Source organism: Heterocephalus glaber, unplaced genomic scaffold (assembly GCF_053883595.1).
Source record: "Heterocephalus glaber isolate CG9 unplaced genomic scaffold, H.glaber_assembly_v1.0 deba00001773, whole genome shotgun sequence".
In the NCBI taxonomy this organism is placed as follows: Eukaryota; Metazoa; Chordata; class Mammalia; order Rodentia; family Bathyergidae; genus Heterocephalus; species Heterocephalus glaber.
This window is the reverse complement of record NW_028258463.1, coordinates 747,986-769,084: the sequence shown is the minus strand read 5'-3', so window position 1 is coordinate 769,084 and position 21,099 is coordinate 747,986. Positions and strand designations below refer to the sequence as shown.

At 49.9% G+C, this 21,099-nt stretch overlaps 1 protein-coding gene across 22 annotated transcripts in view; it reads left to right on the top strand.

Moving 5' to 3' along the window:
- The window catches only part of Msi2 (musashi RNA binding protein 2), a 373,908-nt gene that overhangs the window by 16,558 nt on the left and 336,251 nt on the right, over nucleotides 1-21,099 (top strand). The window contains exon 1 of one of the 22 annotated variants that reach the window (XM_087202210.1): nucleotides 15,287-19,831. The exons of the other annotated variants lie outside the window; for them this stretch is intronic. The gene's annotated coding sequence lies outside the window, so the exon portion shown is untranslated. Of the gene's footprint in view, nucleotides 1-15,286; nucleotides 19,832-21,099 lie in introns of those variants that run through there. 22 annotated transcript variants of the gene reach the window in all.

Here is a 21,099-nt window from a genome sequence, read left to right as displayed (position 1 = left end):
TCTGCTGCACTTGCTGAAAGAATTCAATTAAAGTTCTTCAGAGCACAAGTCCTGCCTGGGCAGCTTGTGTTTGGCACACCGCCACGTTAGCGTGTTGTGATTGCCTTTATCGCCCCATCAGCCTGTTTGCCCAAGGCCGAAGCATTCCTAGCATCAGCTCTCCTCTTCAGCGTGACCCCAGTGGTCAGAGTGGAGGGTACGGTGGAGACAGTCACCTGAGTGGTTCCTAAAGCTGTAAGGAGAGGACGAGTGAGGAGGTGACACCTCCCTCTCGGGCCTCCCCAGACAAGGCCTGATTGTGCTCATGGGAAACGGCCGTGTTTTCAGGGCTATCTAGACAAAATCTCCAAGTGACTGGGAAGCGCTTTGTGGGTTGGAATTCAAGCATCCTCAGACAGCGCCCCCCTGTGCGGGGGGTTTAAAGAGCTGCCCAGAGACCACCCCTTGGGCCTCCTGAGCTCAGATAGTGACAGGAGAGATTGAATGGGACAGTTGTATGTGACAGATGACTCATAGAGCCAGCTTGTGAATGACTTGGTGTTGTACAGGCTGCGGCCTGAGAATATGGGAAAACAAAGCTCCACATGGAAGCCCAATGCCACCCCATCCCCTCACCCTCCATTTTAATCCTGGACTTGATTATTTTTATTCCTTTCTGTCAAGCGGATTTAGCTTAGTAGACTCCTGAAGCAGGCTCCCTGAGTTTGAACTCTTGCTGTGTCACTTAGCAGCCTGGTGGAGATCAGCTTTTGTTGATCATCCGTGAAATGGACAGAATGAGTAGTTATCTCCTTCCCGGGTTCCTTCTGACGTTTAGTTAACGTCATAAAGCTCTTCAAACTCTGCCTGGCACGGAGAAGGGGTGTGCAGCACAGGTGTGAGGTGTGGCATTGTTAGCCAGGGGTGTGTCGTGCAACAAGTCTGGCTAACTGCTGTCTGTGCCTGTACTGTGAGTGCTGCAGTCTACGCTGAACATATATATATATATATATATATATATATATATATATATATATATTTTAGTACTGGGGATCGAACTCAGGTCCTTGCGCTTGCGCAGTAGGTGGCAAAACCACTGAGCTAAATCCCTGGCCCCTGAACATATTTTTTTAATAAAATATTTGAGAAATGCAAAGGAATACACACACACACACACACACACACACAAGTGTGCGTGCGCGCATGTGACTGTGTGTGAGTCGTGCAGAATGGCAGTGTATTTCGGATTCAGACAAAGCATGTGGTATTTCTGGGAGCTCAGACTTTGGACTCTGAGGGACCTCGTTTGAAACTTGGTGCTGGCACTGACTCTGTGAACTTAGGAAGGAGCTAGACCTTTCTGAGCTTCAATTCTGCCCGTAAAAATGAGGATAAGTAGAGTTGTTTGGGTTCAATGAGACAATCTAAACAAGTATCTGGTGTACAATTGACACTTAGAAAATATTAATTTCTTGGCACCGTAATGAGAAAATAAATATTTTTTTGTACCAGGGATTGAACCCGTGACCTTTGGACTTGACCTACATCCCCAATGCCTTTACTTTTTTTTTTTTTTAAGACAGGGTCTCTAAGTTGCCAAGTTGCCCAGGCTGGGCTTCCGCCTGTGTGCACCACTACCCCTGGCAAGAAAAGAGGATTTTAAGGCCATCTTGAAACTGAGAAAGAGACGAAGTGTTCGTCTGCCCTTGATGGTGATGAGGCTGTCTGAAATTGGTTGATAAACCTTAGTTAGAGGGCAGAGTAGCAAAACAGACCCAAGACAGGGTGTTACATGTTCGTAATCCACACAGGAGGGGGCTGTCTCCCCGGCTTCCATCCTCGCACCTTGCAGTTTCAGGAGTAGGGGAACAGTTTCATTTCGTCCATCAGGAGCCTTGCTGATAAGGTGCCCACACCTTTTGAGGATGTCTGGTGGCTTTGGAAGCCGGACGCACAGGCAGGATAGTGAGAGAGGTTGGATATTGGCCGGGAGGAAGGGGTAACCTCAGGGAGATGAACACTGGCTGAGAGTGGGGACAGGTGGGAGGGTGGGCGGTGCTGGCAGGGGGACACGGGACAGGAGGTTTCGATCTGCAGACCGTGAGCCACCTGGGAGTGGCAGTGAGTTTGGCAGAGCTCCGGGAAGTGACCACAGTACCTGAATCTCACCTTGGGACATCTTGACCTTCAGGCCTCACGTTAACCCTCAGATGCCCTAGGCTGTCTTCAGGGTGCAGGTCCGCATCGCCTTCCCCTTGTGCAAATTGGACCTCTCCGCCGGATGTCCAGGGGATGGACTTTCCCAGGTGTCCACCAGGCGTGGAGGGGACGAGATTTTGGTCATAAGTGAGCCCACAGCAGGGAGTGGTGTGTATGTGTGTGTTACAGTGTGGAGGGTAGAAAGGGAAGGAGAATAGGGCTGGCCAGGAGGAGGGAAGTAGCGGCAGATTACATTGACTAATTATAGGGAAAAAGCCATATTTGCTGCTCCATTAAGTGGTCGCTAGGCTATGAAGCAGTTTATTGTAATTAATGCAGAAACAGCAAATAAGTGTTGGGTCTCCAGGAGCCCCGTCCTCCTTCTGCTGTCTGCGTTCATCGTCCCCCTTCATTGTCTTGAGGAGCACACTTTGGGGGAAGTCTTTGGCTAGCTTTATACCCGTTTATTTTGACAAATAAGGAAGATCTCTTGCCTGATCCCCTTCTCAGACTTCTGTAGGGGCTTATATGTTTCCCAAGGATGAAGGAGGAGAGACAAACCCAGGGCATCATTGCTATTCTTGCCACAATCATTTTAATTTCCCCGCATGAGAGTGGCAGGTTCCACCGCCAGGTCCACCGAGTTGCGGGCCTTGTGGAGTTGTGATTACTTTCCTTGATGATTTCTTGTTCAAATCAGCGGTGCTCTTAATTTTCCAGATGAAGTAAAAAGAAAATTGGAGACTCCCCTCCCGCCCTGTGTCTCTTCATCCAAGATTTTCTGAGCATGACTCTGATTTGGAGGGTTAATATTAATTAGGAGCTGGGTTAGACCTCTGTTGCTTGATGAGGGAGCTTCAGCTGACATGACAAACGTGGCTCCTTTTGGTTGTCCCCGCTCTTTTTGGTGAAAGTTTCTGGTTTTAGAAATAAATATGCAGAGAGAGTCAGAGAGAGAGAGAGAGAGAGAGGAGAGAGAGCGCTGAGAGGTGGACTGCTAAAGAATTGGGGCAGATTCCCTTGGGCCTGGATTGGGGAATGAGGCCAGAGAACAGGGCCTGGTCTGGGTTCTGAGCTGCCACTTTCCCCAGCTGGTTGCTGCAGCTTTTTGCCTCAGTTTCCTTTTCTGTAAGGGGAGGTCATCTGGCCAGCTTCCTGAAAGAAGGATGACTCATTTCCGTAGTTTCCAAATTGGGTGACGCTTGAATTTCTCTGAGGCAAGTCCCTTATGACTGCCAGGTAACGGAGAGGCACCTTGTTTTGCGCTGAGGCTCAGGGTCCTTGCTTCCAGGTCTTAGCAGTGCTGACTCGGTCTTTTGGGGGAGGGTGGCAGAAAGGACAAGGACAGAGAGAGCCAGTGCGCCCCATGTACACTGAGTGGAGAGGGGCCAGAGAGAGGTCACCTGCCTGTTTAGGTGGGGTCCCATCAGGGAGTTTTCTTCTGTGGCCTGTAGGTTGGGAGCATTTTGGGGGAGGGGCAGGGTGGTTTGTGGTGGGCAGGAGGATGGTTAACAAGGTGTGAATGTTCCAAGCATGGCAGGAGAGACTTGGTGAACATGACCTTGGGCAGATTGCAGTTTGATGCCGAGTTTTCCCCAAGTGTAGACTGAGGAAGGATGAGGGCCGGGTGGTGGGAAGCAGCATGCTTGAGGATTAAGAGGATGGATTTAGGAGGCAGGCAGGTTTAAGATTTCCTCCTGGGCTAGGAATTTCTTAGCTGTAACCTTGGGGAGTTCAGTTAACTGTGCTAGTTTTGAATTGCTCAGTCTATAAAGTGGGGTGATAGAGTCCTGGTATCCGCCCTGCAGGATGGTTGTAAGGTATCCATGAGATGGGCCCCCCACAGGACTGCAACACGGTCATGTGACCAATGGGGCTGCATCAAGAAAATTGGTGAGCTCCACAGATTGCCTTTCTGGTTTGGACAGAGCTTCCTGAGAAGGGAGATTCGAGACAGGGCAATGAGGCCTGCCTGAAATTCGTGCTCTGGAACTTCGGTGAGGAGGGGCCCAGAGCAATGACCTGGGGCTGCTGACAGAGAGAGTCCTGACATTTCTTACCTTGTCTGCTGCCCCGGCACCACCTGGCCGCTGGGGATGGGGCCCGGGGATGCCCTTTGTGTGACACCTTAACCAGTTCACTGTAGGGAGAGGAGAGGAGGCTCTGTGCCCAGGTGATGTGATCCACATCTGGTACTGTGTGAGATTCAGAAGCCTTGCTTGACTGAAGCAGAGCTGATCAAAGGCTGTTTGTTGTCGCAGTGTTCTTCAGTGGGCTTGGCGGACAGTTCTGCCTTCTTTCTGCTTTCTCTCCCACCAAGTCTGCCTCCCAGTTGGTGAGCTGCTTTTAAGGTGGTACCGGCACCTGCTTCTTAATGCTTTGTGTGTGCCCTGGGAGCTGTCTGACCTGGGGCAGGGCTGTGCCACTGCTGCCGTAGTGTGGTGGTGGTGGGCAGCTAGTGTGGACAGTGGTTTCTCTCAGCTGTGCTCAGCTTCTGGTTACAGGACAGGTGGGAAAGTCCTGAGCACTTGCTGTTGTCACACTGTGACTGTTACTCTCCAGAGGGACTGTGGAAGGAGTGAGTGTGTTGGGCAGCCCCTTCGGGGAAGGGAGGAAGGGGAGATAGGCGAAGGAGGCAACTGTGCTATGCACCTATGGGTTCTGAGTCTGAGGCTTGGACAGAATGCTGGTAGAATGTATTTAAATTGTGTCTGAAGGGCCAGGGATTTAGCTCGGTGGTTTTGCCGCCTGCTGCGCAAGCGCAAGGGCCTGAGTTCGATCCCCAGTACCAATAAATAAATAAATACATAAATAAATTGTGTCTGAAGCCAGGTGTGCTGGTGCACACCTGTACTCCCAACACTCTGGGAGGCTGAGGCAGGAGGATCGAAAGTTTGAGCCCAGCCTGGGTAATATAGCAACTTAGTGAGACCCTGTGTCAAAAAAAAAAAAAAAAAAAAAAAATTAAAAAATTAAAAAAGGGCCGGATGGGCCGAGGATTTAGCTCAGTGGTATCACCACCTGCTGCGCAAGCGCAAGGACCCAAATTCAATCCCCAGTACCAAAACTACATACATAAATAAATAAATAAATACAAAAAAGGGCTGGAGATGTAGTTCAGTATGAAGGGCCCAGGTTCAATCCCCAGTAATGCCAGAAAAAAAAAAAGAAAAAAATAAAGTGCCTTACTGAACAGGGACAGTTCTATTTCGTTTTATGTCATCATTCCCTGAACAATGTTGTATTGTGACTGTATATACAGTACCTACATTGTATTAGGTATTATAAATAATCTGCAGATGATTTATATATTGCATTAGCCACTTTCCCACCTCTGGGATAAAATACTCCACACTCACAGCTTAAAATAGGAGCTGTTTATTTGGCTCACGGTTTTTAGTGGGTTCAGTCCACTGAAAAAGTCAACTGGCTCCCAGGCAGGAAGGCATGGTGGAAGGGGCTGACAGTAGACAGCTTCTTGTCCCATGGCAGCAGGAAGCTGAGACAGAGGGGAGGAGCTGGGGACAAGAATACTCCTTCCATGTCAGGCTCTGCTCCTGGTGACCCACCTCCAGCCAGGCCCCATCTCCTAGCAGCACATTCAGCTGTGAACTCACCAGGGGGTGAATCCACTAGTTAGTGTCATGCCCCCACGATCCAGGTACTTTCCACACTGTGAGATTTGGAGGGCACATTATAGATCTTTTTTTTTTTTGGTACCAGGGATTGAACTTGGGTCCTTGCGCTTGCGCAGCAGGCGGCGAAACCACTGAGCTAAATCCCTGGCCCCACATTATAGATCTAAACCATACCAAGTATATAGGGGAGTGAACAGAGGTTATATGCAAATACTGTGCCATTTTGTATAAGGGACTTGAGCATTCTTGAACTCTGGGATCCTTGAGGGTCCTAGAATCATTCTCCCTGGGAATATCATTGAAGCATGTCTGTACTTGACAAAGGTAAAGTTGCCCGGGATGCTCTTAGGCCCTGAAAAGATGCAGAATCAGCCACTGACCTGTGCCCCCGCTGCTCCTTGGCTGCCAGGGAGGCAGGTACATAACCAGTAAGTGAGCCCTGGGGATGCACAGCCTTGGGCAGGCGCAGACAGGGAGTAGAGGAGGGAGCGGGCAGGGCAGGTCTCACAGAGGATGCCTGTGAGCTTTCTTTTGAGCTAGGAGAGACCTTTACAGGCCAGGGAACTGGGAAAGCAGTGAGGCTGTGTGGCTTTGGGAACATGTAACCTGCAGAGGAGGTGGGGGAGGAATGATTTGCTCATTGTGCAGGAAACCACAGGCGCTTCTGTCTTGAACTAGGACCAGAGCTGGGGAGTGGCCATACAGCTGTGAGCAGGATGGCTGGGCTCTGTCCTTGTTTGCAGGTGTTGGGCGTATTCATTAAGGAATGTACTACATGATTCATCCATGATGCTGTCCATGCTATGAAGATGTGTTAGGGGTTCCAGGCAGTGTAATGGGGAGGACAGGCCTCCTGTGGGGCTTGGGAAGTCCCAGAATTCCTGGAGAAGTAACATCAGGCCGACTGTGAAGGGTACATGGAGGAGAAAATTGGGGAGGGAAGGACCAGGACGCATTCTGCATGCTAGGGGAAGCTGGGTGTCTGGAATGCAGAGGGTAAGAAGTGAACACTCAGAAGTGGGGCTGGGATCTCATTTAAAAATTTAAGAAAGAGCGGGAATGGTCACTTTTGAGTTTTGAGAAGATTACCCTGACAGTCTCCATGGAAAATGGCTTTGGGAGTCCCCAGCAGATAGGGATGATCAGAAAGGAAGTTGTAGTAGTGATCAGAGTGAGGACACGGTGGCCCGGCTGAGTTCTTGAGGGTGGAGATGGAGCCCAGTGGGTGGATGTGAGGCATGTTTGAGAATTGGAACAGTGGGATGGGGGTTTGGTCAGCTGAGGCATAGGAACTGCTAAAGGTGCCAGGCAAATCTGGCTTGTTTCTGTGTGGGCGGAGCCCCAGCCCCACCTCCATGTGACTGGGCACTTGAGAAAAAAGGGCTTGGCTTGGGGCGTTAAACTTGATGCCTTGGCTCGACACCTGTACTCTCTTCATGATGTATTTCCTGGAGAGCCACCAATGAGGGGAGATGGTCAGATCAGATGGGTGTTGGGGGAAAGAGCACTCGGGAGTCTGGGCACCCTGGGGTCAGTTCTGCCTGGGCCAGGGTACGTGTGGATACAGCTTAGCTCCATGGGGTCCTGCGGCCATGTGTACCCGATGAGTTGAGTCCAGGGCATGAGACTGGTGTAGTGTCTCTCTCTATATCACACCAGGTGTGTGAGGACTCCGTGAAGTGTGCTGTGTGTGTGTGTGTGTGCTTGCCCCACGGGACTGGGTGGGCTGGCTGTGTTCATCCTTTTGGCCTGCCTAGGCTGCCCTGGGTGAAGAGGAATTGTCTTGGATTTGTAAGATACATAAATATAGTTAATGTAGATAAGTAACAAAATTCCCTTTTTAAAAACTTCTAATCATAATATTAAAAAGAGATAGAGAGTGCATGCAAGCAGCCCGTAAAGCACAGGTTGGATACACCCAGCTTGGTGCCCATCCCGAGGGTGAGGGCCACACTTACTGCGACACACTGGCTTTTCAACATAAGGAAAATAGGGTCTGCTCTTGACACCTCTGCTGTCTGCAGTGCCCTCCCCGCCCGATTCGGAGCCCTTCTGGGCCACTCTTCCCTTTGTCCAGTGGGTTGGTAGCACTGCTTCCCTTCTGAGCTCCAAAGGCTGTTGTGGGTCTGGGCAGGATGCACAGTTAACATCTTTGCAGTCTCTGGGTCCCTTTAGTTTGCTCTAGCAGGTGGTTGGCCTTGTTGCCTTCCCTCTGTCCCCTAGTTCTGGGAGGATGATCCATCCTCACCCACCCTGTCTGGCTCTTCCTTGACCAAAGCCCAGGTGGGGATCCAGCCTTCTGGAGAGTGCTTTCAAAGGCCTTGTTCCAACGCACTGCATCTCGGTCTTTCCACGAGGGAGTAGTGCTCTGTGGGCACACGAGCTGCTTTTACACGGGAGAAGCGAAGACATCAAAGGCGGAGGCACCTGCCAGGCCTGCTGTGTAAAAGGGGCCTTCTGTAGTAAAACAGCCCGGGTGACTGACAAACACCACAGCTAGCTGGTGACAGTCCTCCTCCGTGGGGTATCGTGGAGAAAAATCAGACAAAAAGATTCTCGGACACTGCAGGAGGAGAAGCTGGAGTGTAATAAAGCAGCTGAAAACGTGTCTTCCATCTATTTGGGTTGCAGTCATCAACTGAGGACTGGACACTGAAAATTTGTCCCTATTTTGACCTCCATGCTTTCCTCCCTGGAGGGAGATTAGAAGTTGTCACTCCTGGGTATGGTTTCCAACCACTTTGGTGAACCTTTGTTTTCTGGCCTTGGGGTTTCATGTCCTTTTTTGTTTTGGTTTGGTTTGGTTTTTTGAGACAGGGTCTCGCTACGTAGTTCAGGCTGGCCTGGAACTCACAGCAATCCTCCTGCTTCAGGCTCCCGAGTGCTGGGATTACAGGCATGCACCACTACACCTGGCAAAGGTTTCACATCTTTACCTGGGGTAATGGGTCTGTTTCAAACACAGTGAGCTGTGTGTTGTGGTCTTGTAGTCAGAGGGAGCTTGTAGGTAGAAGCACCCAGAGGGCTTTCTTTAAAAGGCATTAGAATCTGGGCAGGGTAGTGCATGCCTGTTATCCCAGGACTCTGGGAGGCTGAGGCGGGGGAGTGCATGTTCAGACTCAGACCAGTCAACTTAGTAACTTATAGAGACCTTGTCTGGAAATAAAAAAAGAGCTGGAGATGCAGTTCAGTGCAAAGGTCCTGGGTTTAATCCTCAGTACCACAGAAGAGAAGGAAGGAAGGAAGGAAGGAAGGAAGGAAGGCAGGCAGGCAGGCAGGCAGGCAGGCAGGCAGGCAGGCAGGCAGGGAGGCAGGCAGGCAGGGAGGGAGGGAGGTCAGTCCATAGAGAACAACCTGGAAACCAGTGCCGTGTTTTCTAAGGTGGTTGTGGGATACTGCAGTATCTCCGAGTTAGCCTCATTCTTGGGGGCTCCTCCTCCTCCTCACAGGAGCGGTACAGAAGGTGCAGCCCTACACTGAGAAGATGGGACAGGCCTGAAGAGTTCCTGCCCCCTGTTGCATAATAAACCTGATACTAAAATTAGTGCTGGCCTCCCGAGCAGAGTCCATAAAAGAAGTGTGTGTGGCCAGCTTGTCTCTCGGGGTTGTGGGATGTTGCTTTATGTCGGATAAGTGTCCAGGTCTCAGAATCCATTTTTCATGACAGCATCTCCCCCATTTCCCTGCTTCTTCACTCTCCTCCTCTGGTTTGTAAGGGTAGGAGGAGGCAGAGGGTGGAGAGAGGGGAAATATGTCACCTTCTCTCTGGGTTTGTGTAAGTCTCTGTCATGTAGGTAGATGTTCCTTGTGAATCCTTTCAGTGACAAGGCATTAGTCACCTTGTCCCAGCACTGACTTTATGCTGGGAGGTGGGGCCAGGCCTTTTTTCCCAGGGGAAGGTGTCTGTGGATCGGACCACTATTCACTGTGCTATGCGAAGCAGTTGGGTGGCCAGCTAACTACTTCAGCAATTAGGGAGGCATCTGGGTCCCTGAGTGTCTGGCAGCGCTTTCTGGCCAGGATGCTTCTGCTTTTCAAATAACATGTTCACCTTTAACTACAAACGGCTGTGACAGGAGTTGTATTTAATTTTAAATTGGCCATGTCCAGCAACCCTCGATTGCTCTTTAAACAGTAAAATGTTTTAAATCTCCCCGCAGCTGTGTTCTTTGTGTGAGGGCTTGTCTGTTGCTGATGGGGGCTTGTGTACCTCCTCCCCACTTCCCTTCTCTTCGAATTCACCGAGACTTCTAGAAAGCGCTATTAGGCTGGGGGCGGAATCCCCTCCCATAAACTCCCCGGAGTGAGTGTTTGGGAAGTTTATAAGCAGAGGCTGCCCGGGTCAGTCAGTAATGTCAGCCCCTGGGGCTGAAGTGCTTCCTTTGAGGGCAGAAGCCAGAAGTCGCTTTGTAGGGCAGACCCTTTAAAGAGCCCATAACTCTTCCCGCCCCCTACTTCGGGGCCCTTGATTTGTCTCTTGTAATCAGAAACAGATTTTGGGCTCCTGATCCATTATAGATGTGTTTAAGACAAATGCCAAGCCTGAAGCCATGTAAAGATCATGTGAAAATATATTTAGATACGAAGGAAAGAGAGGAGGAAAGAGAAAGTGGAAAGAAACAGCCTCTTCCAAATCCTCAAACCAGAAACAATGCACAGCACAATACTCAATTCAGGCCCTGGAAAGGCCCTGGGAAGAGATCCCAGCAGAGTTGGTTCTTTGCATAGAGGAACTCCTCAGCAAGGGTGTCAGGAGGGCAAAGGACACAGTGCTCTTCCCGGAAGCGGCATTGTCAGGCGGTGCCTGCCCAGTGCCCAGGGCCTGGTGTGTCCCAGGCTCCCAGGGGAAGGTGGCAGGTTGGTGGGATACACAGAAGGCTGTGTTCCTGTCAGGAGACCCCTGAACTGGCAACTATTGATTGCTCTGTATCTGTAAATAGTCTTTAAAGGGAATGAGCACCAACAAAAGTAGCCAACTTGAGGCCAATCAAGTGGGCTAGGTGGAAGATGAGGCTCTTAACTGGGGAGCCCATTGCTCTGACTTTCCGGATCAGCTTGGCCAGGCCCAGGGTCTATTTTCCTTTTTAACTCTATAAAGGGGCCCGCTGGGCTGAGCTGTGTCCAAGTCTTGGTTTCTTTTCATCCCCGTGGAATTTTCCCCCTTCTTTACTGAGAGTCATCCAAGTTGGCCGTGCGGGGCCTCCCCCCCACCGAGGTTGTCTGGGTGACGCCTGGCTGAGGAGTTTCCAAGGTGGCCCTGGTTTCAGCTGTCCTTGAGGCTCGTGCCTGTGTCTGTCCCCACCCCCTCTGGCGTTGGCAATGCAGCTGCTGGCCCAGAACCCGCTCCAACTGATGTGTCTCTCACCCCAAACAAAAAATAAACCTGTGTGCTCTATGTATGTATTTTAGAGGTGTGTATGTGTGGTTTTTTGTTTTTTTTCCTCTTGATGAATTCGTGCCCTACAGCTGTGCAGTTATAACCTACTTTGAAATCTGGAAAATATATTCATTTTAAGTGACTGGGGTAAGTAGGAAGAGATGGAGAGGTAGGGTTTGACATATAAAACTTCATTTAAAAAACATTTCACGAAATATTGTAAGAGACAGCTATTTACAAGAAGAAAAAGTTTCTAAGGTGATGGGATTTGTTTTTCCTGGTATAGGTTTTTGTTTGAGTTGTCATGGAGATGAGAAGATTGGCACTTAAGGATGTCATCTCTTTGCCACTGGTGGTGGGGGCCTTGTTGCTCTCTCCCCTGCCACTTGACCCCAATCCAGTCAGTGCTAGTGGGGAAACACATTCAGGCCGGTCAAAGTTCTACCCTGTGTCCCTCTGCTAGGATAAACACTGTGTTTTTTGCCTTATAATAGTTTCCTGAGGCTAGCAGTGATCGGTTTTCAGATTTACTCTTCTCTCTTCAGCCCCTCCCCTTTCTGGAAGCTTCCTAAGAGGAAGGAGGAGAAGCTTTCTGTGTATAGATTGGCTTCAGTTTTTCAGAAGTTTGTTTTCCACCTTTGGAAAAAGATGTCTGCGTCCCTCTGCTCAGACTTGCTTTTGCAGATAAGGATTTATCAGCATAGTTGTCAGACCCTGGGGAAGAGGGTGCTCAGGGGATGAGAGGTGCAGGATTTTCAAGGTGAGATAGTGCCATCCCCTCTGGGGGGGTCAGGGTCTCAAGGGTGGGGGCGGGGGCTCAAGGTCACCCACGTTTTTCCGCCTCCTGGGAAGAGAGCCTTTCTTTCGGTTTTCTTTTGCCATCATCTCTTTAACCCTTTAGAGCAAATAGATGAGCAACCTGGTGAAGATGGAGCCAGCCCACCAGATGGAGAAGTTTGCAGTGCCCACAGACAAGGTGCTCTTTGGGAGGCTGGTTTGCGTTTGTTAACGTTTTTTCCCATCAAACCACGTGATCTGTGTTTCTCCCTGGACTCGGTATTGGAGGGAAAGGTGGTGGTGGCGAGGAGGTGCTCTTTTCAGGGAGGCTGAAGGAAAGCATGCGAAGGTTTGTGTCATTAGCAGCCTTTGAGTAAAGTTCATGGAAGACCTGGCACCCACAGTTGTGTGTGGGAAGCCCCTGTGTTCCTAGTAGCTGTTTTGAGTTCTGCGGTCTAGAACTGGAGGTTAAAAGGCAGTTACAGGAACATCTCCCCGAAGACATAGTCCTGTGAGTTTCCTTGTCACTGGAGCCTGGCTTCCCAACAAGCATTGTTGTACTTTTAGAAATGTTTTGGTTTTTTTCTTCTCATCACCCGTCCGTTAGAAGGCTCCTAAACCCTTTCTCTCATGCAGTTCTGATTTCCTGAGCAGGTGTGTTGGGGTGCAGGAAGGCGAAGGGTTATATTGAAAAAGAAAAATACTGAGGGAGACCCTTTGTCACGTGAATCGATACTTTCCATCTAACCTGGTTTGTTTTGTATCCCTGGCTTTCTGATGAGGGCAAGGGAAGGGTCATGCTGTTCAGATTAGAGGGGCTGGCACTCTTCCCTCCTGTTCCCCCTCCCCTCCCCCATTCCTTCTTCTGTTTCTGGGATCCTAGAGAATGATTACATGTGGGAGCTGTAGTTTCACTTGTTTTTTGGCACCAAGGAAACAACTTACAAAGAGATTTTTAAAAAATATTCAGACCGAGGACACGTTTTTAAAGGGTTTTTGGGTAGTGCAAACTCCAAAGGTGGTTTGTGGTGATTTTTTTTTTTTTTTTTCTTCTTGTAAGCTTTAGTCTCTCCTGGAAGCTGTGTGTCCTTGCGTTTTTGTTGAGGGTCTCTAATAAGAACTGCTGGTCTAAATCAGTGTCTGGGAGAATAATAGATTCACTAATTGCTCATAATCGAGGCCTGGCTTCCCCCTCCTGCTGAGATCCCTTTTGTTTTCTGCCCTTCTGGTAGGAATTGGACAGATTGCTGGAGTGTTTAAGAGGTAACCAATAAAAGTTCGGCCTGCCACTGTTGCTAATTGTGCTCCTCTGAGGTGACCACGTCATTGGTATCCGGCTTCCGTGAAGAAGGGGCTGCCAAGCCAATGACCTTTCCCTCCTAAAACTGAAGGGCCCAAGGTCGCTGGCGTGATGGAGAGTGTATTTTCCAGTCCTCTGTGGGCCTCAGCTTAGTTTGTTTCTTTCCTGAGGCAGAATGACCTCCTAGCAAACCTGCTCCCCTCCTTGATTTTTTAAAGTGACCAAACAGAATGGGGAAAGGTATGTTCTTGTAGGGAAGCAGGCGACGTGGGTTGGCCCTGGCATTGCTCAGTAAAACGTCCGTGTTGGGTTAGGCTTGTTACAAAGTACGGTCCTGCAGGACAAAGAACAGCCCAGACCCTGGACAACACAGGCTGACCCATGGCAGAGACTTTTTAAATGCCATTTCTCTCGGCTATTAAAAGTATCTCCTTTCGCTCCATATGCATGGCCTCTATAGTACTCTGCAAATTAAGTCATCTCACAAAGCTCTTTTTCTTTTCCTTCCTTCGTTTTTTGCTAATCCTTCATTCTAAGACCCTATCGGAGGGGCTCCCGAGGAGCCCAGATGCCTACTCGCCTGCTCGCCTGCTCGCCTTCCTGTTGGCTGTGGGACGTGATAAGATGGACTGTAGAGCATTGCATGCAATGTCTGGCATCCAGCAGGAGCTTAGTCAGCGCTGACTGTCCAGCCTGCCTGCACCCAGGCGCATGTTGTTGGGACAGGGTGGGAGATTGTACAGTTACCAGGGCTTGAGCCAGGCTGTGATTTGCTGATTGGGACTAGGAGGTCACAGTGTGCTGTTTGAGGCTGCCAACCCCCCGAAGGTTGGTTGTGCACTCTTATCTGCAGAACCCCATGTGCTCAAACTCTGGTGAATTCAAGGCTGGCTGCACAGGGTCCCAGCGTCCCCTGGGTTACTCTTTTTCTCAGGCTCTGAGAGCTGTGCACAGCAGGGACAGAGTGCTGTTGGTAGTGAGCAGTGCAGACCCTTAGCTCCCAGCTGGTTGTGGATCTGTGTCCAGACCGTGGATCGCGTTGGTGTGGATTCTGATTCTCGCTTGATTTAGTAGGGGAGGCGGTGAGAGTAGGAACACAGGCCACAGGAGGAATGTTGGATTACTTTCAGGGCTCCAGGTCAGGGTTTCTTAGCCTGGCCGTTGTTGACATTGGGGCCAGATGAGCACGTATGTGTGGGGTGGAAGGATGTAGGACATACTTCGGGGTGCATACCGTAGGATGCTTAGCGACACCCCTGGCCTCTTCCCACCAGAGGCCAGTAGCAGTCTCTCCCTGAGTGTGACAGCTGGAGAGTCTCCTGGTGGGGGTGGGGGGGGTGTCACCCCTGGGAATCTTCAGCTTATCCTAAAAGTGGCTTGTGTTCAAAAAAGAGATAGGTGTGTGTGTTCTGAGGTCCTGTTCCACAGGAACCGGAACCCAGACACTGAAGTATGCGTGGAATTCAGCAGCAGAAAGGTGCTGGGAAAAACTATCTGGCCAGACCTCCTCCCAGCCCTGGTGACTGGCCGATGCTCTCTGACAGTCCTCTCTTCTGGTTAAGTGAAAGGGCAAGGAGGGAGCAGCATCGCCTTGGAGCCTTTCAGTCTGGGCACTTCCTGGAGCAGGGGCACTTTGCACTCAGGGACACTGGGCAGTCCCGGTTGGGCCTGCAGGGGTTGGTTACAAGCTCACACGTTTGATTTGCCCTCTCATCCTCGGCTCACACAGATTCGTCACTCAGAGGAACTGGCTTTTCTGCATGCCTTGAATAGACTTTTATTTGAAATGAATTCATTTAAAAAAAAAAAAAAAGTTTTGCTTGCCAGGACTCTGCTGTCTTCTTTTCTCTTGTCCTCCCACCCATCGGCTGTCAGATGAGCCTTGAAGGAGCTGTCTGCTGGGCTTGGGTGGCCAGGGATTTTCCTAGGCCCTGCTTAAAGGTAAATTACCCAATGAAAGTTGAATGCTGCTGCTGTGCTTGTAAAAAAGTCAGTTGTGTGCGATGAAATCCATCACGGCTCCCTGGCTTACAGGAGGAGGGCTGTGAAGTACCCAGTGATGTCAGTTTCATTCCCAGTGATTCGGCTCCCCGGCCACAGGAACACAACCCGTGGCCCAGGGGACCCTGCACACTCTTGTTGCCTAGCTTTTGGTAAGCAAGGGAGCAAGGAGCTTGCAAAGGGGTCGATGGGTGGGAAGCTCAGAGACAGGGCCACTGTACCAGTGAGTTGGCACGCGACAGCTTCAGAGACTGAACTTGGGGGAACCAGATGGTTACAAGGATGGGCTAGGATGGGGTCATGATGTCCCAGTGCTTTTGTCTTCTTTTTAGTCAGAATAAAAGACTTGTTCTCCTGCTGGTGAGGGTGGGAGTGGGGAGTGTAGTCTTGCAGAGGCAGGATGGCCTGATAATTTGAGAGCACAGATACAGGGACTGCACTGCCCAGCTGCTCATGAAGCTGGGATACTGGGCCAATGGCTTAATGTCTCTCTACCTCTATTTTCTGTCTGTAAAATGGGGATAAGAGAAATAGTACCTGCTTTGGGTGATTGTGAGGAGTTGATGGAAGCTGAGGGCCAAGCCTACAGTCTGGCAGGGATGAGGAAGTCCCTCTTAGTTATGTTATCATTGGTGGTATTATTCTCTAAGGGCTGGCTTTGCTTCTGAGTTTTTTTTTTTTTTTTTTTTTGGTACTGGGGATCGAACTTGGCACCTTGCCCTTTCGAGGCAGGCGGCAGAACCACTGAGCTAAATCCTGGCCCCGCTTCTGAGGTTTTATGACAGGGGTTCTTAGACTTCACCTTGCAGAAAACTCACAGAACCCTGTCCCTGGGCTTTTTGAAATCAGTCTCCCCCTGGTGGGCCTGGGAATCAGTTTAATGTCTCAAGTGGCATTGGGCCTGGGGTCTGCAGATGACTTGGGGACTCCTTAACGACAGCATTTTCCACATCCTCTAAGAATGAGGGTCCCAGTGTCCTCACAAGGAGAGATGTCCTTCTCCACCTCAGGTAACTTGGGAGACCACTCTGCCTGTTTCTGGACTTGGATTGCTCAGTGCCATCCCTGGGTCAGATCCTGACTGCATCCTAGCAGTAGGACTGGGGGAGAATTGTCTCCCCTGGCCTGCCTAGCGCCCTGATGCCTGGCTAAGCCAGTGTCCCACACCCAGTTCTCACTTTTGGGGCAAGAGGTGGGAGGGGGGCTGTTCTGCAGGTTGTGGCGTTTCAGCGGGTAACTGGTATGTGTGTGCATGCATTCAGAAGAAAACATCAAAATGTTTGGGGAGTGTTTTAGGAAAATGGCAAGGAGCAGATTGCCAAGAGTTGCTTATATGTTTCTTTTTCTTTTTGCTGTGTACATGTGTGATCAGCATCCTGGAGCATTCTGAAATACAGCTTTGGCTTTTCTCACCCCAACTGTTCTTTCTTACAGCGGAGCGGCTACAATTCAGCACCAATAATACTGAGCAATAAATAACCCAGGGAAGATGAATAGCCTTGTGTGGTGGTAAATTAAAGTTGATTTATTGTGCATAATATATACAGGTGCTCCTAATGTAATTAAGCAGTGAGGCTTTTAATGCTGCAGAATCTGAAAGAAGACCCAAGAAAATTGGGTCTTAATAAGGCTTATTGAAATAACAGCTAAACATGCTGCTTAGTACTATTAGGGGATGCTGAAAGATGGATGTGGTCGCTGCGTTTCTCATGTGTGGAAAGACACACCTGACCCATTGTCGGCTGGGCCCACACTTGAATTGTGTTCCCTACAGTGAGATGGTATTGTATTGAGTTGTCTGTATACTCTGGCCTTGTCCCTCTTGTGACCAGCTGTCAAGTGGCTGCCCATGGAACAGGCGTCTCCCAAGTGCCAGGTCCGAGAGCCACGGGGGTCTGGAGCTCAGGCTTCCGGTCTCGCTGGGGCCCCACTCTTAAGGATTCTTTCATGGAGTAGACCCATTCTTTCCTGGTAGACCATCAGACCGTGGACTGTCTGAGCATCTGGAGATGGAGACAGGGATGAAAGGAAACAGAAAAACAGTCCCCATCCCCGAGGCAGCTAGCAGACAAGGCCAGGGTGTAAGCGGACGATTCCAGAAACCAGTGGCAAAATGTCATTGAGGGAGAGACAGAGAAAGGAGGAGGGGACAGAGTCACAGAGAAAGTGCATCTCGGGGAACGACTGAGAGTCCAGGGCACTGGAGGCTGAGATAGCCTTTGAGGAGCAGAGCAGGACAGAGCAAGGGGACATCAGTTTGGGGGAAGGGGTTGGAGGAAGCAAGACAGTGGACGGGCGGTTTGGGGCCAGAACAGAAAATGTTCTGCATTTCAAGATTGAGATATGGGGGTTTTGCCTGGAGAGCATGGAATTATGGAGACAGGTGAGCAAGGGCAGGATTTAATTTATGCTTGAGAAAGAACATTCTTTGCACCATTTAGGTCTTGGATTGAGGGAGAATGGCCTCTGGACAGGAGCAGGGACTCAATGAGTGTGGAAGGCAGCGGGTGAAAGTTAACATCTCGTGTGTCTCAGACCTGGTGACTCCAGGAGGGTGGGCAGGGCACCTGGAGAGATAGTGCCCAGCCAGGACTGGTATAAGAACCCCCTCTGGGGTGCCTGTTAGAAATGGAGGTGGGGGTGGTGGAATCCCTCACCTTGGGATCTCCTGTTGCTGGAGTGCTCAGGGGGCCATGTCTGTAACCAGGTTCCCGGGGGATACTGAAGCCATGGACCTCTGTCATGTGGAGAGGTGACTCCAGGGTTCCCTGGGAGCAAGTGGGTTATTCCACAAAGGAACAGGAGAAGTGGAGGAGGTGGTTTGGGGCTGACATGGGTGGAAGAGTCCCTGCAGCCTTCCCATGGGCTGCTTTTGGGACTTAAGACTTCAGGAGCTGGAGGAAGTACACTGTACAGCAACCCACCAAGAAATGGACCTGTCCACTCATGTTTGTGCCCCACCTTTAGAAAACCCAGTAGAGAAAACCCTGGCATGTGGAGCCAGACAGGTCAAAGAGAAAGAATTCTTCCCAGCAACAGAGTCTCCAGAGTAAGATACTTTTCAGTCTGGAGCTGATCTTTCGAAAGAAAAAATAAGATACCATTTTCTTGTAGAGAACATTTGAAGAACTCATTGTTTATGCACATTAAGGTTAAAAACGTGAGTCTGCTTGGTTCACAGCATTGAGTGCTTGTGGTTTTCAGGCCAAGTCCAGAGCCTGACGCCACAGAAAGACCTTCAGGTCCCTACTGATGGAAGAGACTGCGCACTGCATGTCCTGCTTTGTGCCTAGATACACACAAGTGTGTGCAGCTCATGGGAGCAGAGAAGCTCCAGGCCCATGGGGCTGGTGACCCTGAGAGCCAGCACACTTGGCTGTACCTTGCCATAACTTCATGATTTCCAGAATTAGAAAAGGCTCCAGTGTCTGATGAGAATTTTTTTCCCGGATATATAGCACATTCTTGGTATGTAACAACCCCCGCCCCTTTTTAGGAATAATGTTTGATGTTGAAAATAGATCGACAATGCATGTTTACTTTTCCTGAGCTGATTCAGGAAATCTGCAAAAGTTCCTGGGTCTCCTTCAAACATGTTTGTGTATCCCTTAGTCTCTCTCCCCCCACAGGAGTGGGATTTGGGGGCGAAGGGTCGGCGGCTACACTGCAGATAATCTTAAGGAAAGCTTCTCGAGGTGGACTTGTTAATTTTTGACATATAGGATGAATCCTAGGTAGGGGAGTATCCAGCTTGGACAGGCAGCAAATTGAATATTCTTTTGACCTTTTTATTCCAGCGAGTGGGAAGAGACCCACCCGGTGCCTCCTCCCTCATCAATCTTGCCTGGTTGTTTGCCCGGTGCAGCCCTGAAGTGGGCATGGTTGAGCGTCTGGCGTTGATTTGAAGTGCTGGCAGGTGTAGGGGTGGGCACCTCTCCAGGCCGTGGCAGAGGAGCTGGCGGCAATGTGGCCCTGTTGGGGGTAGGTGTGGGAGAGCTAGAGGAGTTGAGTTTGCCCTCGGGCACCTCTTTGCCTGCTACTGACCATTCTGAGTGTGCCACACACAGATCAGCTCCAGGGCTGGTTGCTTGTGGGGAAGGTGACAAAGTGAGGCCAGTTGTCCAGAAGCTGATGGGTGACACCCCAGGCCACAGCCAGCTGCCGGACCTGTGTGGCTCTGCCCTCCCTCCATGCCTCACACACACCCTTCAAGACGAGTCATCTGGTCTTTGAACCGTCCTGCCACGGCCACAAGTCAGTTGATCCCTTCTTTGTGCTCCCAGAGGACTTGGCAACTCGGCTAACAAGGAGGCATTTGTTAGTTCCTTTCTTCATTCATTATTCATGCAGCCAGTGGTAATTAGCATTTAGTAATGTGGTTTCTGGGGGTAGTTGAGTTGTGCTCATTCATTGAACAAACATTTGTTGATCCCCTGTTCTGGGCTGGGTGCAGGGCATGGTGCTGGGTTTACTGAGATGGGAACAAGACCTCATTTGCCTTTGAAAGTGCAGTCTGTGTGGAAGGGGTGGTGATCAACAGGGCTGAGCTGAAAGCAACAGGTAAGAGGAGGTGCAGAAGGTGTGTAGGACAGTGGTGGTGGTGGGGTCATGGATTCGACTTGGGCCCTAGAGAGTGTGTCAGAAAGAGTTGGGAGTCGGGGAGGGTGACATGCTCATCCCCCAGGGGACACAGGGCTCTGGTTCTGGGGTTTTGCTTCCAAGATGGATGGCCACATGTCTTCCTGTCCCCTGTCCCCCTTCCCTCTCAGAGCCTCTGTCACTCAGGACAAGGAATGCAACTTCTGCCAGCATCTGGTGTCCCTGCCACCCTGCTTGCTTAAGGAGATGGCTCACACTTGGCAAGGAAGGGAGAGAGAAGGGTGCTGGTGAGCTGTCAGGTTAAGAAAGAGTAAATGCAAAGCCTAGGGCCTATCAGAGATGACTCGCGTCACAGCCACTGAGCATTTGAACAAATAGCTCACTTTCGGGCGCTCCGACAAAGTTGCTGGGCTTTTGGGAGATTATTGTTTTCCTCTTTCTTTAACGAGTGGTGTAGGTTGCGAGGGGTCACTCTGAGAGGCAGGCAGAGGCGGTAGGTGTGCTGTTGCTGCCTCTTCTGGTCTTTAACCTCCATCTTTCTTTGTTCTAGCCGGTGTTTTATTACTGATAGGAATCGCTGAGGGGCTTGGAAGGAGAGAGGAAAAGGTTTCTGTGTAAACAGCTGTCTTGCTGATTCAATCTACAAAGTGGATTTTATAGCCAAAGTATTTGTTCTTGCTTTAAAATGCCAAAACAACACCATCATTTCCTTGTCTAGGAGAAGGGTCTTTGAGAAGACTTGGGGGGGCGGGGTTCTCCTCCCATTGCAAACCTATGTGGGGGGGGGGAGAGGAGGAAGGGATTTAACGGAACTTTCTTTGAACTAGTCATTTCTAAAATAATCTCATGCTCAGTGGAGAAAAATCTGCTTTACAAAGTTAGTTACCAGTTCCTCTTGTTTGCTCTAGAGTGTGTTCTGGTTAAAAAATCAAAATCTGCTCTGGTCATCACAGCTGACTACCTGCTTAATGTTTGCATGCAGATATTTCATTTTCTTTTTTATGCAAGATTTCATCATTGCGTGATCGGATATAGTCGGTTGCCCTGAGATTATTAATAAATCGAGGTGGTTAATGGTGTATGACTCAGAACATATATTTAAAAACAAGTTGGAATAGAAATAGGTCTATTACAAAATTAATTTTTTGTTAGGCTTCTCTCTTGAGTCTTTTTGTTTGAAGCCAGCTTGCTTTGTAGTGTTCCTATACGCCCCAGTTGCAATTAACATA